This window comes from Lipotes vexillifer, unplaced genomic scaffold (genome assembly GCF_000442215.2).
Source record: "Lipotes vexillifer unplaced genomic scaffold, Lipotes_vexillifer_v1.1 scaffold466, whole genome shotgun sequence".
NCBI lineage: Eukaryota > Metazoa > Chordata > Mammalia > Artiodactyla > Lipotidae > Lipotes > Lipotes vexillifer.
Window position 1 is genome coordinate 649,558 of NW_006796103.1, and position 12,844 is coordinate 662,401.

The following is a 12,844-nucleotide window of genomic DNA, read 5'->3' on the forward strand; positions in this document are numbered from 1 at the left end:
GGGGGGGGGGGGGGGGGGGCATGTCTCAGAGCCAGGGCACCCCCACCATTTCACCACAGGCAGTTTGCAGCCATAGGCAGGGCCCCTCTGGACCCCGTGAAGGGGACGGCTTTAAGTCACCTTCCCCAGAGAGCTGTACCATGGTGCTGGAACAACTGGATATCAAAATGGTGAAGTTGAACCCCTACCTCACATCACATACAAAAAATTAACTGAAAATGGATTAACAATCTAAACATAAGGGCTAAAACTATAACACCCTTAGAAGAAAACACAGGAGTGAATCTTCATGACCTTGGATTTGGGCATGGATTCCTAGAAATGACACCAAAAGCACAAGAAACAAAAGGAAAAAGACATAAATTAGACATCATCAAACTTTAAAACATTTCTGCGTTAAAGGACACTATCAAAAAAGTGAAAAGGCACTGTGCAGAATGGGAGAAAATATTTGCAAATCATATTACCTGATAAGGGTCTATCATGCAGAATGCATAAAGAACTTTACAACTTAACAACAAAAAGACAAATCAATTTAAAAATGGTCAAAGGATCTGAATCGACATTTCTCCAAAGAAGAAATACAAATGGCCAACAAGCTCATGAAGAGAAGCTCAACATCCTTAAGTCATCTGGATGCCACTGAAATGCAAATCAAAACCATGAGATACCACTATACACTCACTAGGATGGCTATAATTTTAAAAAGAAAAAAACAAACAAACAGGAAACTAGCAAGTGCCGGTGAAGATGTGGAGAAATGAGAACCCTCTCACATTACTGGTAGGAACATAAAATGGTACATTTTCTATGCAAAACAGTATGGTGGTTCCTCAAAAAGTTAAACAGAAAATTATAATATGACCTGGCAATTCCACTCCAAGGTATAGACCCAAAAGAACTAAGAACAGTTTCTCAAACAAATCCTTGTATACAAATGTTAACAGCAGCATTAGTCACAATAGCCAAAAGATGGAAGCAACCCAAATGTCTGTCAACTGATGAATGGCTAAACAAATTGCAGTGCCGCCATACAATGGAGTAGTATTCAGCCTTAAAAAGGAATGAAGTGCTGATGCACACTACAACAAGGATGAGCCTCAAAAGCATTGTGCTGAGTGAAGGAAACCAGACATAGAAGGCCACATATTGTGATTCCGTTTACATGATCATGCCCAGAATAGGTAAATGCAGAGAGACAGAGGCCGACTGGCAGCACCAGAGGGTGGGGGCAGAGAGGAATGGGGAGTGACTGTTTAGTGCACACAGAGTTTCCTTTTGGTATGAAAATGTTCTGGAACTAGATAGAGATGATGGTTGCACAACACTGTGAATGTATTAAATGCCACCAAATTGTTCGCTTTAAAATGGTTAATTTTATGTTATGTGAATTTTATCTCAAAAAACAAAAGAACCTGGTGGCCCTGTGAGAGTGACACCACGCATCATCACTAAGGCTGGCTGAGTGCTGACTCTGCATCTGGCAGCATCAAGTACTCTATATTCATTTTTTCGCAACAACCTTGCGGTAATCGGGATAATTATCATTAGCCCTATTGTACAATGAGGAAACTGAGGCACGAGAGGTTAGCTGTCTGCCCACACCCAGAGGTCTCCTCACTGTTCAAAGGGACGGTTCTCCTCCCACCCTCAGCCATTGGCCCAGGATGAGCACTCAGCAGACAAGACCCTCTGCAGGCCACCAACGCCCCAGGGTCCCTGGGCAGGACACTGCCTGCCAAAGCTGCCGCAGTCCGACAGCCCTGGGAACAGAGCCTGAAGCCCAGAAAGACCTTGGCAAATGTTTTTTGAAAACATAAAGTTCGGTCTTCACTTCAGAACATAAACGGTAATAAAGTGAAAGAAGTCTAAAAAGTCAGATGTAAAAGACAAAGCCATCAAAATCAGAACATGAGGGCACATTTGCTCTCATGACGCAAAGTGGACACTGATGGATTGAAACAGTGCTCCAAATCATGAAAACAAACTTCAAAGTGCTATGAAAAGTATGTACAGCAAATATAGCAAAGTTTTTCTACTCTTCCTCCACGAACTATATACTGTAGGGATCTCCCAACAGAACAGGGCAGAGCCAGGAACAGAACAGGCACATGCTACAGCTGTGTGAGAAGGATGCCCAACCTCACTAACCACCCATGAAAGGCAAGCTAAAATCACAATACATATCATTTTCAACTGACAAATTAACCAAACTGAACACATTAAACTGGTAACATGCCACATTGGCAAAGGCACAGTGATGACAGTAAACACAGCCAGATCTTCCCAGCCCCCAGGCATGGGGCACTCCCTGGAGGCTGGGGCAGCAGAAGACAGCTTCTCTCCACCCAGGAGGAGGAAGAGCTGGCTCACCTGAACCCCCACCCCCTACCCAGGGCTAGCCCACCAGGCCTGACCCTCTGCTCCTTCCCTACCAGTCTTCCCCATGCCCCTGCCTTCCAGAGTCAGGCTACAGAAGGGTCCTGTGCCTTGGGTCTCCTCTGCATGGCAGGTCCTGAGCTGGCTGCCCTCAGTTTGCTCATCCATAAAGTGGGCTCATGATACCAGTGATCACACCAGGGTGAAGATGGCTGAAACCCAGCAACTGTAGAACTGGGCACACAGTGAGCCCCCATCAGCCATACCCACCAGGAGCCATGGACTGAGACAAAGGCAGAGCCCTGCAACTGCTCAGGATTGGCCAGGTCCAGAGACTGGACCCAGAAGTTACACCCCACGTCCACACCTGGAGTCCTGTGAAAATTAATAAACAGACCCTCATTTAAAATGGAGTCAGGAGGCCATAAGGGAGAGCTCTTACACCCTATCACTCAATGTCAATTATAGGCCCAGAGGAAGAGACTACACCTTTGTATCTCCAGCAGGAAGAATGTTACTACTTTACTACCCAGAAGGAGGAAGAATTTCTCCTTGCCTGGCAACAGCCCAGCCAACCAAAGGCAAATGAAACTTACTCACTTAGCCAATGAAAGCCACTATATTTCGAACTCCCAGTTTCCTCCAATGGACTCTTGTTTTACAACAGCTCCTCCCAACTCTCCCTTCTCCTCTATAAAATAATGTCACTCTCCTTTGTTCCCTGGACTTTCCTGTGGCTTGCCAGGATTGCATGTCCCAAATTGCAACTCCTTGCTGTGCCTGAATAAACCCATTTTGCTGGTAAAATAGCTGGCTGTGTTATTATTTTAGGACAACAGTGCATACTGCACATCCACACTGGATAGTGGCACCAGGCTATCTTCTCACTGGCAGCCCCTGGAGCTCACAAACACTGAGGATGGCCGACCTCCCCTGATGGGTCTGCCTCTGTCCCATGGCCCGGTGTGAACCCCTGCCTTCCCAGGTCCCAGGGGCCCCAGGGACAAACAAGGAGGCTGCAGCAGGTTCTCTATGTGCCGGCACTGACCCTGCAGGTGGGCAGGATGTCTGAGGTCAGATGACACAGACTTAGGGCCCTTTCAGGAGGTCAGGAGTCAGGTGCACCTTGGAAGGTCCAAGGGGCTTCTCTGATGGAGGCTCCAGGTCAATCAAAAGGAAGGAAACCAATGTGCCTTAAAATACAAACCCCTCACTTGGCGTTACTCAGGCCTAGTTACTGGGACTGGCTCCCCCAAACACTACCTGCTGGTCCCACACATCCCTGAAGCCTCATCATGCTCTGGAAAGCCCACGGCAGGGGCCCCTGTGACAGGTGTGGAAGCTGAGACCCGGGGGTCACAACCATGTGCACTGTGCATGCTGACACCCCAACTCCACCCCTGGGGGTCTTTAGAACACCACCACCTGGTGGGCTCAGGTCTCACCTGGGCCAGGATGGGTCTGGCTGTTTGCTATGTTGCGCAGGAAGGCCCCGGGACTGAAAGAGAAAGTGAGAAGCAGGGAAGGTGGGTTCTGTTCTGCTGGGAACACCTTAGAGCTACCCCTCACCTAGGAGAGGCAGACAGGCCACCCACCCCATGGAGACCACTGCTGGCTCACAACAAGAGCTTGGCACCCAAGGACTGCCCTGATGGACGTGGGGGGCTCAGCACACCCAGCCTGCTAGTCCTCCTGTGTCTACAGCAAGGCACCCAAGAGCCTCGCCTGTCCCCTGCCCCCTGCCCCTTGTAGGACTGCAACAGACGAAAGCTCTATGAGGATACAGTGAGCTTCCTGGTGGAAGGTGGGCATCACTCTCCTGGGAAGCAGGCACTAGATCCTGCCATACACTCCAGGCCCAAGCAGGGGCTCGAAGTTACCTGCAAATGCTCCAAGGGAAAAAGGAGGATGAGGGGCATCACCTGCAAGCTGGGCCCTGGACATGTCCGGGCCCAGCTGCATCCGTGTCCCCAAGATCATCACAACTGCACAAGGTAGCCCCAGCTGCAGCCTGGGAGGGTCAGCCAGGCCTTGGGCTGGGCTGGCCAGGTAAGCACACTGTGGTGTCTGGGGGAGGGCATGAGGGTAAGAGGGAGAGGGGCAGAGGCAGGGAGAGAGAGTGGGGAGGTAACTCAGGTTACAGGGGAAAAGACCAGCAGCTGGGAGAGGTGTTGTGGGGCCAAGGCAGGGGAGCCCTACACAAACCTCGAGGCTAGATGGGGACAGAATCACCCAGGACATCAGCTCTAAAACAGAGCTCCAACTGCGACAGCCCTGACACCTTGGAGAAAAGACGCATTCAGCCAGATAATTGTGGTATTTGTCCTTATTAACTCTGGTGAGAGCAGCAGTCCCCCAAGAACCCCATAGGCCACATGGCTTCCTAAAGGACAGAAGCTTCAGAGGCCAAATCCAGCCTGCCCATCCCCAGTGCCCAGGGTGGAAAGCCGTGGCCCACCCAGGGGGTGGGCAGCAGGCAGAAGCACAGGCTGCCAGGGCCACCTAAGACATCAACACGGACCTTGCTGACCCCGCTTTCCCTCCCTTGGAGAGAACCCAGGTCGCTGGCACCCAGGACTCCAGGTCCCTAGGAGAAGACTCAAATGAATGAGTGATGTTTCCACCAACCTGTAGACCTCCCAGGGGCCCAGGGATGGCTCTGCCCATGTGACAACTGAGGGAGAGGCTGGGACACAGACTGAGGTTGGACCCAGGCCTCACAGCATAAAGGAAACCTGGAAACCACCTGCCCGGCACACACAGACGGTAATGCAGAATGCTCTGTGAGGGTAGGATACTGCTAAACTAATTTAAAAATAAAAAGAATGAGGTAAATTTTTACATCCTGACATGGAAAGATATCCACAGTAATTGTAAATTGAAAAATCGTAGGTAATAGGAGAATGTGTACGGTATAATTTCTTTTGGTGGAAAACCCAGAACAAAATTATGGGGTGTGTGAATGTGTGTGTGTGTGTGCATGAGTGTATGTGCACTGCATGTATGTGTGCATACATATGTAAGTTGCATGTGTGTGCATACATGTGTGTGCAAGTGTGTGTGTGGGCCCATGTGTTCCTGTCTATGTGCTCATTCAGGCCACCGCACTCACCTTGCCACTGAGGGGGCAGGTGGTGAGAAACAAGGAGAGATGCAGCTGCATTTTCAGGGGCTCACGACCCAGTGGGGCCGGGAACTGGTTTGATCTGAGCCACCAGCAACCCCAGCATGCCAGAAAGTCAACCCCAAACAAATGTTAAAGGTAATTTGGTACCCAGAGCCCAGTGAGTAGAAAGACAACAGAATTTTCAAAGGCAGAGGTGAGTGGGGGATAAGATACCAAAGAAAATGACCAAGAAAAAGGGAACTGAGGGGTGGGAGGCTGCAGATTTCAGACACTTGCAAAGGTGGCAAAATCATGTCACAATTGCCAAAGTGGCCAGCCACCCTTGGGAAGTCCTGCTCCCAAGGAAGCCTGGGTTCCCTGCTCTTTGTACAAAATCTGAATCTGCCCCTTGGAGATGCTCTGGTTGTGAGACCCTTGTGACACCAAGGGCCAGGGGGACCGAGAGAGGAAGCGGCTCTTCTGAGGTCGTCCCACAGTAATCCCTGCTCTGCCCTCCAATAGGGCGACTTCCAGCAGGACTTTCTAGAATCCCAGCCCCAAGCATGCAGGGTATGACCTCATGGTGATGGTCCTGCCAGAGGAGCTCCCCAGGGCACAGGCTCCTGGCCCGGCCTGGGCACCCCACCACACTCCTCTGCTCAGCCTTTGAGAATCAAGGCTGGAACTTTCTCATGAATCCACAATTAGATTGCATTGTGGTTTTTTTCTATTGTGTTGTCAAGAATGTTGATTTAACATAAACCACAACTTCTGTAACACTGTTTCGACTTTTTTTTAAGTTAGGGGAGGAGCCTCAAAAAAGGAAGTGGCCCCTGTCAATTCCAGAGGGGAGGGGGACGGGCAAACCTCGCCTCACATGCCAGCCCCTGCAATGTGAAGCACCGAGGAGCTCAGAGGTGGCACAGCTGCCGTGTCAATAATGGTCATGATGCAGGTGGGGCCACTGGGACCAGGCACTCATCCTGCCCATGGAGGAATTAACATGGGAAGGAGTCTCCCCAAATATGGTCGTGTGTGCCAAGAGCTTTTAGAAGGATTTTATCCTTCAGGCCAGTAATTCCACAACTACAAACCTATTATAAGGCAGGAAGTAGAAATGCATACAGGATTCACATGCAAGATGGTCCACCTCAAGATTATTTAAAACAGTGAAAAATTAGGAGCAGTAAACTTTTCCAGCCAGGAGTTCAGATACCCAGGTCATGCTATGCTCACACAGCAGAATATTATGCAGTCATCAAAACTCAGGTTTTATTTTTGAGTTTACATGTTTAAGATCTGCAGACACTAAAACTACAGCCCTGGCACACAGTGATACAGAAGGGCTCCACACTGGTGCCGGGCAGTGGCATGCTTGTTTTCTCTTTACACTTTTCTGTACTTTCCTAAATCACTGAAAATGAGTGTGTATTCTTTTTATAACAAGCAGCAAAATTCCTGCTTTATTTGGAAAGTCAGAACGGTGCCCCTTCCCAGCTCACCTCCTCCCACATTTCTTGGGTCCTGGTGCCCCATTGAGAAGGGCTCCTGAGCTGTCCACCCTGCAGCAAGGCTGGGACACCCATCTCAGGGCCCCTGGGTCTCCCCCAGGGAGCCTGATGGAGGGGAGAGGCCACGTTGGAGACAACAAGGAGAGGCAGGGCAGGCGGACACCTGCATGGAAGCCTGGGCTGGCCAAGGAGCCCTAGAAAGCATGGGGGTGCTCAGTGATTCCCCTCATGATGACTTCATCCTATGTCAAGCCAGCCCCACTTCACGGCCATCCCCTTCCTCCCTCATCCTCCCCCATTCCAGCCTGTGGTCTCCAAAGGATACCCAGAAACTGGTCACTGACACATTTCCACACGATGCAGCCATGGGGACCACAACTCAGTCACCACTCGGCTTCAAGATGGTCATCAGCCACATGTCAAACTTAAGGTGGTCCTTTAGGCCCTAATCGTGTGAACAACTACTAAATCACTGAATGCCCAGCCACTAGTCCAGGAGCCACACAACCTTCTCCACATGACAGGGGAGAAATCACAGTGGGAGAAGGGAATTGACACCCTCAGAGCCACACATGGGCTCAAGGCAGTGTGTGTGGGTCCCACCTCGGGATGCCCCCAGGCAGCAGCTGTCCGTGGGTTTTGTGGTTTCACCCTAAGAGCCTCAGGCATGTTGTGCAAGGGGGAAGCTGAGGCCCAGAGAGGTCCACATTTGCCAGGACCACGTGAAAAGGTGGCAAGAGCAGGTGGGGGCAGCCAAGTCTGTTTGCACCCCACAGCTCATACGCCATGCTCAGGAGCCTTCACAGCTTCCAGTCAGCCAAGGGCCTGCTGTGCAGGAGTAGGTAGCAAACACTTTGCCACAGGAGGAGGCGGAGGGTGCAGTAAGGACTGGACCCCTGAGGCACCTGAGCCCTCATAGGACAAGTTCATAAAGAGAAGCAGGAAAGGGGAAAGAGAAAACAGCCAGACCTGAGGGGGACGCCTGTGTGCATGGGATGACAGGGTGCCTGCCATGGCCTGGGGGGCAGTAGGTGACACTGCGCCACAGAGGAGGGTCTCACTACCAACCCCGGAGGGCAGTCAGCCCGGGGACTCAGTATATCAGGACCCCCAAGAGTCACACAGACCATGTGGCTTCCACCTGGACCTCGTAGGGACCCAGCCACAGAGCAATGACAGAGATTTGGTGGGAGTAGGTCTGTCTGCTGAGCTCAGATGCAGACTTGTGGGGAAAATCCACACAGTTGTTGTCAGAAACCACTATGTTTTGGGGTGACTATTACACAGCCACAGATAACCAGGACTATGGGGAGGGACTGAATACTCAAAAGAAATGAAAACAGGTTCCAGAATGTGAAGGACAGTTGTCCTCCTAGCCCCTGCCAGTGGGGCAGGTAAGCTCAAAAAGGATTGTATGTACAGTGCCCAGCACCATGCCTGGCACAAGCAGGAGTCTGCAAAGACAGTTTACTGCTCGTTGTAGTCATCGTCACCATCACCATCATCATCAGTACAGTCATCACCATCATGATCATCACCATCATCGCCAATATCATCACTACCATCACCACCATCACCACCATCATCAGCATTATCAGCAGCAGCAGCATTTTCTCCTGCTGGTCTGATGGATCATGACACACGCTCTCATATCTGTCAGCAAGTGGCTAAGAGCAGAACTCCAGAGGGAAACACAGAATCCACATGGAAAGAATGTCAACATCTATTCTTCTTCCCAGATGTGTCACATCCACTCCTCCAGGACTCTGAGGTGAATGGACTCCAGCCCAGCCCCTCCCTATCTCCAAGGAGAGAATAAGGGGCCAGTGGCCTCTGACCAGCTGAGCCCCACCCCATCTTGCCCAAAGTTTTTCCTTCCTGGCCGTAATACCTTTGTTTGTGCTTCTCCACACTTTCCTCAGCAGGATGGGGCACCCAGGGGAAACAGAAGCCTCCGGGGGATGGAAGATATGGGGGGTTGGAAGCCATGGGGGAACAGCAGCCATCGGGGGGACAAAGCCACGGAGGGGCTGAAAGCCATGGGGGGATGGAAGACACAGGCAGACATGCTGGAGAGGAGTCTCCGTCATCCTCCAGGCCAACCCAGAAAGCACCACTCACAGGAATCTGGAGGAAGCACCACTGCAGGGGAGGAAAGCAGAGCCCAAAGAGCCTTCACTTCTTTAACTTCCCAATTTATCACAATCTCTAAAAGAAACACTTGTGTCCATACTTACAATGGAAGCAAACATTCATAGATGTACCTTGTAGGACACGTGGGGTTTCTCCTCTCTCTTAGTTCAAAGGTTTAAACAAGGTGAGTCATGACCCTATAAACTGATGTTTATAAAACCCACTCCAGTGGGTGCAGGTGGAGGTCAAGGTCTCCAATGTCCACACACCTCTCTTGCCAGCCACCTTGGAGCAGGTGACTCACATCCCTAGTCTCCTTCATCTGGTAAAGGCACCAAAGGCAGTATGAGGGGCGGTGAGAGGATTGACAGAATAGAGAGGAGCAGGGCAGCGGGGAGCAAGCACAGGGCCCCAGGAAGGGTCCCAAGTGGGGCGGAGTACAGCCCTGGGGAGTCTACAAACAGGTGCCACTATGAGATGGACAGGACCCAGGCCCTCCCCTGGCACAGGTGAGGGACTCAGGCAGAGGAGGTAGGTGACAGGTCTCTGCCTGCTCAATGTCACCATCACCTGAGAGGGCTCTCCCAACCCACTTCCCATATTGAAATTTTAAACCCTATAGAAAAATTACAATGGATGCCCACGTTCCCTTCACTCAGGTTCTCCAATGGTTAACAATTCCCCCTTATTTACTTTATATCTCTGTAGTTTTTTCTGAAACACTTGAAAATATGTTATAGACATGAGGACCGGCCCCCTAATTCATCAGCCTGCAGTCTCCTAAGAACCAAGCTGTCGCCACCATAACCACAACATCAAAGTTAGATGTATCCTAAATGCACATGTCTACATAGTCACATTTTCCCAGTTGTCTTGACAACATTCCTCACAGCTGTTTGTATATTTGACCCAGAATCACACATGGCACCAGCTGCCCAGCCTCTGGGCTCCTTAAATGGGGGTGAGGGATGCTATTTGTCTTTGGCGCTATTGCCTTTTGCAAGCTCCAAGCCAGTGATCTCCTACAGACACTGAGTTCTGAACTATCTGGTGTTCCTGCACAAGCACACCTGACACAAGTGCCCCATGGGTGGTGCTGGTGCAGGTCACAGACTCGGGTCAGGCTGTGCCCCCATGGGCATGCACCCTGGAGTCTCTTGGTCAGGGCAAGTCCACTATCAGGTGATGAAGAAGCGACTTTGTGAGGGGTCACTCTGTTGCCCGCACAACGTCGGACCTGTGGCCTCAGTGTCCAGGGCTGATCCAGTTATTGCCCTGGGGTTTCCACTTACCAATATGTCCTAGCAATTATATTGTCTTGGCAATATGTCCAGACAAGATGGTAGAGCCTTTGGGAAGGTTCTGAAGATCTGGACCCCAAGCCCCACTTAACTTATTGGATTAGGCCCATTTCTAAAGACGAGCTGGGGCCTGGGAGCTGCTATAGCAGGGCCTATTATAGGAAGCTAGGTGGGGCTGGACCTATGCTCCTCTCAGCTCTCACCTGGGGTTTCCATGAGCCATCGGGGCTATAACTTCCTTCTTAGGGGGACACACAACCCCTTCCAGAAAAGCAGCCCACATGCACAGTATGAGTCCCAGGCTTGCTCCTGGTTAGCAACCTTGGCCCTCGGCCACAGTCTGCGCCCAGGTGCCAGCTTTGCCTAGGAATTCACTGCTCAACCTCATTTCTGGACTATATTTGCTGATGGAAAACCCCAGGAGTGACTGGTGGAAACCACAGATGGAGCACAGCCCCCTGCACCTGGGACATAAGTCACTTATCCTCCACGAGTCCTGTTACTCAGCCCTAAGCAAACTGCTTTGCTGGCGCATCTCCAAAGTCCCAAGATCACTAAAGCTCCACGACCTAGAAATCCATGGGCAGCTCCATCCCAGAGGAAGCAGGGAAGTCCTTGATTTCCAGTCGGCATGGAGACTCCAGTAGAGATCACAACTGAGCAGACGCCACCCCCGCTGCCACCCATAAGCAAACAAGAACAGGACGGAACCAGAGGGAGGTCAGCACTCAAGGGTCCATGACACTCATGTGGACTTAGCTGAAACAACCCTCCTAAGGGTTGCCTTCTTAAAATCTTACTCCTGAAGCATTTAAAAGTACAAACCACATCTGCAGGTTTAGTGTAGGTAAGTGTTTGTTGGAGAGAAGTAAGCAGGACACAGAGGCTCATGGCACTAATTAACCAAGGCCATGTCAGGGAGGGAAACCTGGCCTTTCCCACACCCCACAGAGACACAGCTGAGGGGGACATCTCCCCATAGCCCTGCCAGGGTGCCCTGCTGCTGGCCTCAGGGACACAAAACCCAAACAATTCCAAACAATGAACAGCAGCACCAGGAGTGAAAAATACCAAGTACCCAAATCAATGACTGCTTTCCGTGGAGTCTCATGTGCCTCTGCGAGACCTCAGTTTAGGTCTGGACCACATGTCAAGAATGGAGCAAAGAGCAGAAAGACGTTTTGTAGGAAAAAAAACATAGTGAAACTGCCTGACCAGTGATTCAAATCATGGCTTTTAGTAAACAATTTACAGAAAAGGACATAGTGGTTTTTCAACATATGGAAAGAGGTACAACAGCACTCTCAGTAAGACATGCAAACTAAAACTGCAAGGTTTTCCACCTATCGGCTGGCACAGCCCTAGGAGACTGGAGAGTACCTGGTGTGTCGATGCTGCAGACAGACAAGCATTCTATGTCCTCAGCAGAAACACACATTGGCACAGCCTCTAGGATGGAAGCTGCTGATACTGAGAACATGTGTACCCTTGTCTGTGGCCCTCTTCCAGGAATGCACAGGTACACTGGCACAGGGGTGTACAGGGCGTTTACTGCAGCAGCAACCAGGTGCCGCATCCAGGGGAGACTTAGGTAAATGTCTGGAATGCCAAGAAGTACAAACTCTACACTTTCTATCTGGAACAATCTCCAGGATTTATTGTGCAGTAAAGAGCACAAGTTACAGAAGGGGCCAGGGCACACACCCATTTTTTGTGGGGCACTGAAAGAAATGCATACACATGCTCCTCTGTAATCAGAATGTTCTGCAAAGACTCAGAAACCTAACCCAAGTGGCCACCTTTGGAGAAGACTGGTGGTCAGCAGAGAGGAGACAGAGCTGCCACCGAAGACAAATTCTTGACTGTTGAATTTTTTCCTGTGTGTGCATATTGCTAACTCCCTTTAAACATTATAAAGAACAACTGTAATCCCAATAAACTGATTAGATTCATATTAGAGCTATTTGAATTTTTTAAAGGATAAAAATAGACTTTTAAAGATATACTCTTCTGACTCTCGAAAATATATCTGCATAGAATGTAGGTCATAAGCAAGTGCTGGCGTGTACTTATGGTACGTACTCAGAACTTTCTGAGAGCAGGTTCAAGCAGGTAAGAATCGAAGGCTCTTGCAGCATCAAAAATGAAGGGAGGGCTTCCCTGGTGGCGCATTGTTTGAGAGTCCGCCTGCCGATGCAGGGGACACGGGTTCGTGCTCCGGTCTGGGAGGATCCCACATGCCGCGGAGTGGCTGGACCCGTGAGCCATGGCTGCTGAGCCTGCACGTCCGGAGCCTGTGCTCCGCAACGGCAGAGGCCACAACAGTGAGAGGCCCACGTACCACAAAAAAAAAAAAAAAAAAAAAAAAAAAAAAAAAAAAAAAAAAAAGAAGGGACTCTCAGCAAAAATCCATC

The 12,844-nt window shown here is 50.3% G+C and overlaps 1 protein-coding gene across 1 annotated transcript in view; it reads right to left on the reverse strand.

Annotated features, from left to right (window-relative positions):
* The window catches only part of PHF2 (PHD finger protein 2), a 92,897-nt gene that overhangs the window by 41,104 nt on the left and 38,949 nt on the right, over positions 1–12,844 (reverse strand). The gene's annotated exons all lie outside the window — the stretch shown is intronic.